The 12,007-nt window shown below is 50.7% G+C and overlaps 1 protein-coding gene across 1 annotated transcript in view; it reads right to left on the reverse strand.

Moving 5' to 3' along the window:
* Positions 1 to 12,007, reverse strand: part of LOC308578194 (uncharacterized protein) — a gene marked incomplete at its 3' end in the record, with an annotated part of 111,336 nt that overhangs the window by 82,509 nt on the left and 16,820 nt on the right. The window lies entirely within an intron of this gene.

The raw sequence follows: 12,007 nt of genomic DNA on the forward strand, positions 1-12,007 counted from the left end.
CAGGATTCAAACGCATTTATCGAGGCTATGGACGCTTGTTTTAAATCAACGGTAGATGTGGATGTGGCCAGGAGGGAAACGCACGGGCTGCAGCAGGGCAAAGCCATGGTGAGACAATATCACTCCCACTTTTTTGCGTTGGTAAATGTGCTGGGCTGGGAGAAGGACTCTGATGCCGTGAGGGATCTGTTCTGGGAGGGGCTAAATGGACCCGTGAAAGATGAGCTGGCGAGGGGGGAGAGACCTACCACTACCACAGAAGTCGTCCAGAGAGCGCTGACGATAGGGGTACGCCTGGAAGAACGCCCTTGGGGCAGGGATGAGGGTCGTCTGGCACGCACACCGGCCAAAACACCTCCCTTCATACCCAGAGAAACAGGGCACGCGCACTCCACGCCTCCACTGGGGGAGGGAGAAGAGCCGATGGAGATCGGTGGTGCCAAGGCTCAGACAGCGACCAGAGCCCAAACACCAGGAGCAGTCAAGACGAAGGCTCCTAGAGGGAGCAGGAAGTGTTACATCTGCGACAGTGCACAGCACATGGCCAAAGAGTGTCCCCAGAGGATCCAGAAGCACACTGCAGCCTCAGCAACAGTAAGAGGAGCAGTTCAGCAGGGGGAACAGCTGCAGGGAAACGACGAAGCCTGGCTGGAGGCAGAGGCACTGGGGCCCAGCCAGGCGAGTCAGTGAAGCAGTCCCCAGAGATTTTGCAGCCCACAGACCCCCTCCCACCCAAACCAGTGGTGCAACTCACCGCATCACTCCAGCTGCCAAATAGATTCACCCTGGAAGTCCCTATTACCATTGACTCTGGTAGTAATGCAGACTTTGTGGGGGTGGACTTCATCAGGCGACATCGCATAGCGCTCCTACCAGCCACGATGCCCCTAAACGTTGTCACGGTCGATGGCAGGGAGCTACTGGGTGGACAGGTGGTACAGCAAACGCCGCCTATGGTACTGCAAATTGGAAATCACTGCGAAGTCATCAGCTTCAATGTCACCCACCTGTCGGACACGCCCATAGTGTTGGGCATGAGTTGGCTGGATAGGCACAGCCCGGCATTAGCATGGTACCAGCGGCAATTGACCTTCTGCTCCTTCTACTGCGCAGAACACTGCATCCGAACCGGCCAGGAAGAGGAGGGACAGGAAGATGAACAGCAGCTACACCTAGGCATGGTGCAGGCGGTGCCCAACAAGTACAAGGCAATTTTGGAGGTCTTCTGCGAGAAGGAAGCGGACAAGCTGCCTCCCCACCTGCCCTACAACTGCACGATTGACCTCCTACCGGGGGCGACACTGCCGACTGGAAAACTATATTCCATGTCTGAGGACGAACTGCAAGAACTCAGGGAGTTCATAGATCACAACTTGAATCCAAAGCAGTGGGGGGCAGTCCCCTGTTTTTCGTGAAGAAGAAAGACACGCCCCAACGGAGAATCGTAGTTGATTCCAGGATCATAAATTCCAGGACAAAGCCCACAGCATTCCCCATGCCCAAGATCGACGACCTGCTTGCGACGGTGAGGAAGGGACGGATCTTCACCAAGTTGGATCTACGAGGGGCGTACAACCTTATACGCATGCGGGAGGGCGATGAGTGGAAGACGGCCATGTTTACGCCTTTAGGCACCTATGAATATAGAGTTATGCCGTTTGGTCTGCAAAATGGCTCCCATTGTTTCCAAGCCTTCATGCACCACGTGTTAGCGGGCCTCCTCTACAAGAAGTGCGTATGCTTCCTAGACGACATCCTGATCTTCTCGGAATCGCAGGAGGCTCACGAGGGAGACGTCAAGGAGGTCCTGCAGAGACTACGGGAGCACAGACTTTACGCCAAACTGGAGAAGTGCCAGTTCGACGTGACGGAGGTGGATTTCCTGGGCTACAAGCTGTCCGACAAGGGACTCGCCATGGACAGCGCCAAGGTCCACTCGGTGTTGGACTGGAAGAGCCCGCGCAATCGGAAGGAGGTCCAGAAGTTCGTCGGCTTCGCCAACTTTTACCGCAAGTTCATCAAGGGGTTCGCGAAGGAGACGACGGCTATCACGGACACCCTCAGCTCCAAGAAGAAGAAGTTCACCTGGACGGACCAGGCGGAACAGTCTTTTCGGAGACTCAAGCATCTCTTCGCGTCCGAAGAACAGCTGCTACACGTAAACCCCGGCAAACCAATGAGGGTTGAGACTGATGCATCAGACAGAGCGGTGGGGGCGGTCCTGTTGCAGCAAGATCCGCAAGGGAACTGGAGGCCCTGCGCATTCTACTCCAGGAAACTCAGCAAGTCGGAACAGAACTACACCATCTGGGACAGGGAGTTGCTGGCCATTCATGCAGCATTCAAGGCGTGGAGGCACTTCCTCATCGGAGCCAGACACACTGTGCAGGTCCGCACGGACCATAAGAACCTGGAGTACTGGCGCACGGCGCGGTTCCTGAACCAGAGACACATCCGCTGGGCGGAGTTCTTTGCGGATTTCGACTTCCGGATAGAATACATCCCGGGAGACAACAACGTCATGGCAGATGCACTATCCAGGAAATCGCAGTATCTCGAGGAAGCGGCACTGGTGGCGGCCAAACACATTTTTGCACCGAAAGCGTGGGCATGCGCTTCAGCCACCGTGGACCTGGACGCAGTGCGTCGCGCACTGCAGACGGATGCCTTCGCACAATCCAAGATGGAGGAGGTGCGAAGAGGCACAGCGAAGGACGACGAGTTCCAGATACGCGACGGACTGCTCACCTGCAAAGGAGCTCTCTACGTGCCTGGGGACGACCTCCGAGCTAAAGTCCTGCAGCAGTTACACGACGCGCCCAGTGCTGGGCACTTCGGCAAGGACAAGACGGCGGAATTGGTGGCCAGAGACTTTTGGTGGCCCCAGATGAGGGGAGAAGTCGCGGATTACGTCTCTAGGTGTGACACATGCCAAAGGGCCAAACCAGTGCACAAGAAGCTGGTGGGACTGCTGGAACCACTACAGACGCCGCTCGAACCGTGGGAGAAAGTGGCCCTGGACTTTGTCACAGATCTGCCCAGCTCGCGAGGCAAAACAGTGGTACTCGTGGTCGTAGACCTGTTCACCAAGATGGTGCACTTCATTCCTTGCGCGAAGGTGGCCACAGTGGAACAGACTGCCAAACTGTTCATAGACCAGGTGTTCAAAGTTCACGGCTTACCACGGTCCATCCTGTCTGACCGGGGTCGCCAATTCGTCTCGAGCTTCTGGCAGAAGCTGCTGGGCATCCTGAACGTCAAGATCAACTTAGCGTCGGCACGACACCCGCAGACCAACGGACAAGTGGAGTGGGTCAACGCCATCATGCAGCAGTACCTGCGATGCTACGCGAATCAACAGCCCTCGACCTTGGTTGACTACCTACCGCTGGCCGAGTTTGCCTACAACAACATGAAGCATGGGTCTACAGGGGTGACACCGTTCTTCGCCAACAATGGGCGGCATCCCAGAACCTTCCCGGGGTTAGAGACGAAGGGGGAGGGGGAGCCATGGGGAGCAGAGCACTTGGCAGCAGAGTTACAGGAGGTCCACGAGCAACTCCGAAGGACCTTGGAACTAGCAAAACACGCCTACAAAGTGCAGGCAGACAGGCACAGGAGAGTCGGGGAAGACATCCAGGTGGGGGACTGGGTCTGGTTAGCGGCCCAGGCAGTGCCGGCCAGAACGTTAGCTAAGAAGAAGCTCAAACACAAGCAGTTAGGGCCATACCAAGTCGAGGCACAAATCAACCCAGTGGCCTTCCGGTTGACACTCCCGGAGGGCTCCAGAATGCACCCGGTATTTCATAGGTCAGTCCTCACACCCTACAAGGAACCCCACAGGTTTCACGCGCCAGGGACCGCACCTCGCCCACTTAGAAAGTCGCCAACGGGGGAGGGGTCACCGAGGGCGGCACCACTCAACGAGGTCACGGAGATTTTAGACTCAAGATGGGGGAAAGAGGGAGTTGAATATCTCCTCGCCAGGGAAGGTACCCCGGCCAGCGCCAACAGGTGGGTGCCGGACTATGCCTTGGAGGAGCACTACCTCAAAGACGAGTTCCATGCACTCTTCCCGCACAGACCTATGCCGGCAGATTTTCACACCCACACTTTCAACCAGCACGTTCCAGGGGTTCTCATCTGCTGAGGAAACGGCGCCAGACACAAGCTCCCCGGAGGGATCACTCTTGGGGTCTGCCACAGACCGCTCTTATTGGTGGGACACTCAACCGGAGGTGGGGTGGAGCAGGGAACTGCTAAGGGGGCCCTGGCACGCAGCATCACCCGAGGTAACGGGGAGAGACGGACATGGACGTGTTGGGGGAGGACCTTGGGTTCGAACACGAATGCAGAGAGATGGAAGCAGAGGAGATCGACGTCGGCGAGCCCATTACGGGCTGGCCGGATCCAACTGGTCGGCTGCACGCCAGGGGGGAAGGAACTGTATCCCGCACTCACCCCCACAGCACTGGAGCACCAGGAACCCGCCCCAGAAGAGGGGAAGGGGGGAAGGGGGGCTTCGATGGCAGGATGGATGTCAGGGGCTCAGGAGCAGAGGTACAGGGGAGAGAGGAGATGGAGAGCGAAGGGGAAGGATCTGAGGGCAGCGTAGGGGGCAAGGGGGGTCCCAGGGGAGACACACCAGAAACAAGGGGCCAGCGGGGACTCCCAAAGCAGCAGCTGGAGATCAGGACCAGCTTCCCCACCAGAGCATAGTGGGGGGGAAGAGTCCCAGGTGTCAGGGGCAGCGTCTCCTCCAGCAGGGAGAGAAGAAGAGTCGGGACTGACCACGCCTCTGTCGGAGAGTGGGGGAACAGAGGGGAGGTCAGGTCCAGCTGGCCTCCCCAAAGGGGGAAGCAGTGACAGGAGCAGTGTAACGGTCAGGAGGAGGGTTGCCGGCTGGGCGCGCGCGCCAAGTTCGAATGTACAGGCGCGCGGGACAGCAGAAAACCCGGATGGGGAACCAGGTCCTAAAGCCCGCCGGAGGCAGGGGGAAGACTCAGGGGACTCAGCGTCAGAAGAGTCTAGGAAGGGCGAGACCCCAGCTGACAGGCGGACCCAGAGGAGGAAAGAGCAAAGGAAGAGGTGGAGCAAGGCTAGGGTCTTAAACTGGTGTCTGGAGGGAGGAAACTCAGACGGAGCTTCGGCGGTCTAGAGTCTCAGACGTAGAGCTGCACGCTCCTGATGTGAAAGACAAACTGAACTTCAATAAAGACTTTTGTATATAACAACGGACTGGCGTTGGTCCTTTGTGAGCTGGGACCCTGGGCAGCTCTGACAATAATGAACTAAAAAAGGTATTTAAATATACCTTCCCTAAGAAACCAGAGGCCTTCCTTTTGGGCATTGTTGGCCAGAGGGTGCTAAAGAAGGACAGAATTTTATTTATGTATGCGACAACAGCAGCAAGAATACTCATCGCAAAGTACTGGAAGACAGAAGATTTGCCCACTCTGGAAGAATGGCAGATGCAACTGATTGACTACGTGGAATTGGCAGAAATGACTGGCAGAATGCGAGACCTGGGAGAAGAGACAGTGGAAGAGGACTGGAAAAAATTTAAGGACTATTTGCAAAAGTACTGTAAAATGTATGAATGTTAGAATAATGCAGGATATAAAGACAACATGGCATTAGTAACCTAGTTGAACGAAATATGAAAATAACTGAACTATAAGAACAAAGATGAAATTTGAATAATATTATGTCAAGTTTAAATATCTAAATATTTGATAACAAAGGGTAAAATTGGAGACATAATAGCTGAAAAGTTTAATTTAAAACAAATTCTGAGAGAAGGTGAAGCATTGCTGAACATGATTTGGTAAATGGGAACACAGGAAAGGGAGAGGCGAGGGGGGTCAAGAAAGAGGGTTATGGAAGTTTGGTTTAACTATGTTGTATGTTTTATGTCTGTATTTTTGTATCGTATTGTTTTTTGTTTTGTGTGATTTCGTACTTTTTTTGTCTTTTACTGTGAAAATTTAATAAAATATCTTTAAAAAAAACATAAAAAACAAACAAAAACACCAATTTGAAATAAGCCCAATCAGAGCTTTATCATCTTCTTTTTATGTAGATGGAACCCAAAATACCTTTTTTCCATTGGTTTGGGGTGATTCTGGCGCACACCCAAATAACACCATGTGAATTGAAGAAAGCCCAATCAAAGCTTATATGTCTTCTCTCTATGCATATGGAAGCGAAAAGATGGTGTTGTGTTATTTTGGTCTCATTACACACACTTTGCGATTTCTGTGTCAATGTGCATTAAAAGCAAAAAACACGAAATGAAGTAAACGCAATCCAAAATTCTTTTTTCTATGTAGTTGGAAAACAAAACAACCTGTTTGGCTTTGTTTAGGCTTATTGCACAACTTTGCTATTTGTGGGTGAATGAACACCGAAAGAGCAATCGAAGCTTATTCGTCCTTTTACTATTGAGATGGAACCAAAACACCTATGCTTGATTTGGGCTGGTAACAAACATGTCACCTGCGATTTTTGGTTGAATGTGCATTCTAACCCCAAAAACACCAATTTGAAAAAAGCCCAATCAGAGCTTTATCATCTTTGAATCATAGAATCATAGAATCATAGAATTGGAAGAGACCACAAGGGCCATCGAGTCCAACCCCCTGCCAAGCAGGAAACACCATCAGAGCACTCCTGACATATGGTTGTCAAGCCTCTGCTTAAAGACCTCCAAAGTAGGAGACTCCACCACACTCCTTGGCAGCAAATTCCACTGTCAAACAGCTCTCACTGTCAGGAAGTTCTTCCTAATGTTTAGATGGAATCTTCTTTCTTGTAGTTTGGATCCATTGCTCCGTGTCCGCTTCTCTGGAGCAGCAGAAAACAACCTTTCTCTCTCCTCTATATGACATCCTTTTCTATATTTGAACATGGCTATCATATAACCCCTTAACCTCCTCTTCTCCAAGCTAAACATGCCCAGCTCCCTTAGCCGTTCCTCATAAGGCATCGTTTCCAGGCCTTTGACCATTTTGGTTGCCCTCCTCTGGACACGTTCCAGTTTGTCAGTGTCCTTCTTGTACTGTGGTGCCCAGAACTGGACACAGTACTCCAGGTGAGGTCTGACCAGAGCAGAATACAGTGGCACTATTACTTCCCTTGATCTAGATGCTATACTCCTATTGATGCAGCCCAGAATTGCATTGGCTTTTTTAGCTGCCGCGTCACACTGTTGGCTCATGTCAAGTTTGTGGTCAACCAAGACTCCTAGATCCTTTTCACATGTACTGCTCTCAAGCCAGGTGTCACCCATCTTGTATTTGTGCCTCTCATTTTTTTTGCCCAAGTGCAATACTTTACATTTCTCCCTGTTAAAATTCATCTTGTTTGTTTTGGCCCAGTTCTCTAATCTGTCAAGGTCGTTTTGAAGTGTGATCCTGTCCTCTGGGGTGTTAGCCACCCCTCCCACTTTGGTGTCATCTGCAAATTTGATCAGGATGCCCTTGAATCCATCATCCAAGTTGTTGATAAAGATGTTGAATAAGACCGGGCCCAAGACAGAACCCTGTGGCACCCCACTAGTCACTCTTCTCCAGGATGAAGAGGAAGCATTGATGAGCACCCTTTGGGTTCGGTCAGTCAGCCAGTTACAAATCCACTGAGTGGTAGCATAGTCAAGACCGCATTTTACCAGCTTCTTTATAAGAATAGCATGGGGCACCTTGTCAAATGCCTTGCTGAAATCAAGGTAGGCTACATCCACTGCGTTCCCTTCATCTACCAGGTTTGTAATTCTGTCAAAAAACGAGATCAGGTTAGTCTGACATGACTTATTTTTCAGAAATCCATGCTGACTATTGGTGATCACAGCTTTCCTTTCTAGGTGCTCACAGACTGTTTGCTTAATGATCTGCTCCATAATCTTCCCTGGTATTGATGTCAGACTGACTGGGCTGTAATTATTTGGGTCCTCTCGTTTCCCCTTTTTGAAAATAGGGACAACATTTGCCCTCCACCAGTCTGCCGGGACTTCGCCTGTTCTCCAGGAATTCTCAAAGATGACTGCCAGTGGTTCTGAGATCGCATCTGCCAGTTCTTTTAATACTCTTGGATGAAGTTCATCTGGCCCTGGAGACTTGAATACATCTAAACTAGCCAAGTATTCTTGTACTATCTCCTTAGTTATTCTGGGCTGTGTTTCCTTTGCTGAATCATTTGCTCCAAATTCTTCAGGTCGGGCATTGTTTTCTTTATCGGAGAAGACTGAGGCAAAGAAGGCATTGAGGAGTTCAGCCCTTTCTGTGTCACCATCTTCTCCTCTGAGTGACCCCACTGTTTCTTTGTTCTTCCTTTTGCTACGAACATACCCATAAAAGCCTTTTTTGTTGCTTTTAACCTCTCTAGCAAGCCTGAGTTCATTCTGTGCTTTAGCTTTTCTGACTTTGTGTCTACACGTGCTGGCTATTTGTTTGAATTCCTCTTTGGTGGTTTCCCCCCTTTTCCATTTTTTGTACACATCCTTTTTTAATCTTAACTCAGTTAAAAGTTATTTAGATAGCCACCCTGGCTTCTTTAGGTCACCTTCCATGTTTCCATCTCATTGGTATTGCCTGACGTTGTGCTTTTACTATCTCCCTCTTAACAAACTCCCAGCCATCATGAACTCCCTTTCCTTTTAGTATTACTGTCCATGGGATCTCACCCAGCACTTCCCTAAGTTTTATGAAGTCGGCTTTCTTAAAGTCAAGAAATTGAGTCCTAGTATGCTTGGCTGCTCCTTTCCGCTGTATAGTAAACTTCAGAAGAGCATGATCACTCGCGCCTAATGATCCTTCCACTTCTACCCCACTAACCAGGTCATCAACATTGGTTAGGACCAGATCTAAAATGGCTGTTCCTCTTGTTGCTTCTCCCACTTTCTGGACAATGAAGTTGTCTGCAAGGCCAGTGAGGAATCTGTTTGACCTTATGCTCTTGGCCGGGTTTGAAATCCAACAAATATCCGGGTAACTGAAGTCCCCCATTACTACTATCTCCCTTCCTTTTGCATGCTTGGCCATCTGTTCCAGGAAGGCATCATCTATGTCCTCCGTTTGGCTTGGGGATCTATACTAAACTCCCACAATGAGGTCTCTGTTATGTTTCTCTCCCTTAATTTTGACCCAAATGCTCTCACTTTGGCTTTGAGGTTCTAAATCTTGGATCTCTTCACAGGTATACACATCCCTGACATATAACGCTTCCAGTGAAATCAGCGGAGAGAGCACAGGACCTCCGCGGTTTCGGACGCTGCCAAGGACAGGGGGTGCAGCGGGACGTTTGTTGGCATGGCAACACTACAGAACAATTCCAGCAGGGACACAGCTGTGAAGTTTATAATCGACAGTGGAGCGAGTCATCACCTGATTGGAGAGACACCTGCTGGGGGGCTGCGGGACTGCAGGGCTGTTTTGGATGGGAAAATTGTGCAGTTTGCAAACGGTTCCCAAAAGCAAGTTTCTGACATTGTTGACGTGTATGTTCCTTTTTTGCAGGCGCAGCTGGAGATCTACGTTGTGCCAGGAATGTATTGTTGTCTGTTATCTGTACCAGCTCTTGTAAAAGAAGGGTACAAAATTTGTTTTGAAAATAACACCTGTTCTATTTCCAGAGGGGGGAAGCTGCTTGTCAACGTGGAAGGCAAGGACAATCTCTTTGTTCTGGAGACACCTCTGGAGGGTGGGGGGAATGCAGGAAAAGCACAGGCGCAGTGTGCTAGTGTTCCCAGTCATGATTCATGTGTTCATGTATGGCACAAGAGAATGTCTCATGCTTGTTCGGAAGATGTTAAAAGGTTGCCCGGCTGCACCAAAGGTTGTAAAATCACACCATGTGAGGGATCCCTAGTGTGCAGGGCATGCAGCAAGGTTCAAAGGTGCAGGTTTCCCGGGGTAAAGAGGGTAACCACAAAACCTTTTGAGTTGGTTCACACAGACCTTACAGGACCCATGAAGTGTGAGAGTCTGGGTGGGGCCAGGTTTCTGCTAACAATGGCAGATGATTTTTCTCAGAATTTATGGTGTTTCTCTCTCAGGTCACAGAGGGAGGCAGCGCAACTGATCCAGGATTGGGTTGCGGAGGTGGAACTAAGGTTCTCCACCAAGGTGCAAGAGTTCAGGAGCGACCGTGGGTCACAGTTCACTGGGTCTGCTCTGAAGGAATTCTTCAAGGAAAAGGGAATTCGTCACCAGGTGACGGGTGCAAAGTCTCCTCAAGAGAGAGGCGTGGCAGAGCACAGGAGTGAAACACTGGCTGAAGCTGTCAGGGTTTTGCTGTGTGACTCTGGGCTGCCTCAGAGCTTTTGGAGTGAGGCTTGGAAGTTTGCCAGCTTTGTTTTTAACAGGTCCTACAATCACGATGTAGGTGACACACCGTATTTTCTGTTGCACAAGAGGAAGCCACAGGTGCATTTCTTCCGTTCGTTTGGTTCTAGGGCTTCAGTGCCGATACCAACAGCGCAACGGAAGGAGGGTGGTCCTAGGTGCCAGGACATGATCTTCTGTGGGTATGATCCTGCGACAAATGGGTGGAAGTTTGCATACCCAGAGGGTGATCAGACCAAGCTGCTGGTCAGCAAGCATGCTGAGTTCTTTGAGCAGGGTGGTTGGTCACGGCCTAAGGTTGGTTCTGATTTTCTCTCAGAATGTCTGTCCGATTCTGAGGGGGAGGAAGAAAGGGAGGAAGGAGAGGCAAAGGCGGAGCCTGTTGCTGAAGACCAGGTTGCTGATGATGGTCAAGCACAGGGGTGGGTTTCTCCACAGGTTAAGATGGAACCCAAGAGCGAGCCTTCATCTCCTGTTAGCCATGTGCAGGAGGCCCGAAGACGCAGCAAGTCAGAGGGGGAATCTTCTGAGCTTGCTGGAGACACACTTGCTGACCCCAGTGGGTCAGGAGGAGCGCCCGAGGTTGTACTCCGGCGGTCAACTCGGACCACAAAGGGGATTCCACCTGAGAGGTTTCAGGTCACCAGTGCGTGGGTTGGTTTCGCACAGTGTGATTCTGGGAGTGTGGAAGGGATTCAACAATTGCCTGGGATAGATGCCAGTGGGAGGCAAAAGGCAATGGGAGGTGAGTTGAACTCAAAGAGGTCTGTAAATAGGGGTTCACAGTTTCCCTCAGGGTTCGAGACGAGAGGGGGTGTTATTGGTTTCAGAACTCACAGGGTTAAGGAGTTCTGTGTGACGTCTCTTACCTGAGGCGTGGTTAGAAACTCTTATGGGAGTGGATTGACTCTGAGAGTTTCAGTCTGGTTTCGCTTTTGCGGAGAGAGGACGCAAGATGGGTGAGCTTTCACCAGGTTTGAAGTTATGCTGTTAAACTTCATGATTAAAGGCTAAGAAGATAAGGAACGCCTTTGTGTCTGAATTTATTACTGCAATTGCTTCACCGCTGTGTTTATCTCTGCTACCGGCAATAGGGAGAGGCAGGAAGGATTTTTGGATCAGCACGGACAGACAGCAAAGCTGCGCAAAGGGAAGCGTGCTGGACTCCATGTTTGTTTTTCTTGGAACTCATGGCAACTTTGGCCTCTCCGTTGCCATAAGTACCACCTCAGTATGCAGACCTGGAAGAAGTTTTCAGTGAGAAAGAGGCGGATAGACTACCCCCTCACAGGCCCTTTGACTGTCAGATCAACCTACTCCCAGGGGCTCAGTTACCAGTGGGTAAGCTGTACGCCATGTCAGACAGGGAGATGCAGGAGTTGAGGAAGTTCATTGACAAGAACCTGAAGAGGGGCTTTATACGCGAATCAAGGGCGGTGGGGGGCAGTCCAGTGTTCTTTGTGGACAAAAGAGACTCCAAGGAGCCCCGCTTGGTCGTAGATTATAGGTCGGTCAACCGGGTATCGGAACCAGTGACCTTCCCTATGCCCAGAATTGATGACATTTTGGCCAGGGTAAGGAAAGGGAAGGTTTTTACCAAGTTGGACCTTCAAGGGGCGTACAATTTGATAAGGATGAGGGAGGGGGATGAATGGAAAACCACGATG

Source organism: Podarcis bocagei, assembly GCF_964188305.1.
Source record: "Podarcis bocagei genome assembly, chromosome: W".
Classification (NCBI taxonomy): Eukaryota; Metazoa; Chordata; class Lepidosauria; order Squamata; family Lacertidae; genus Podarcis; species Podarcis bocagei.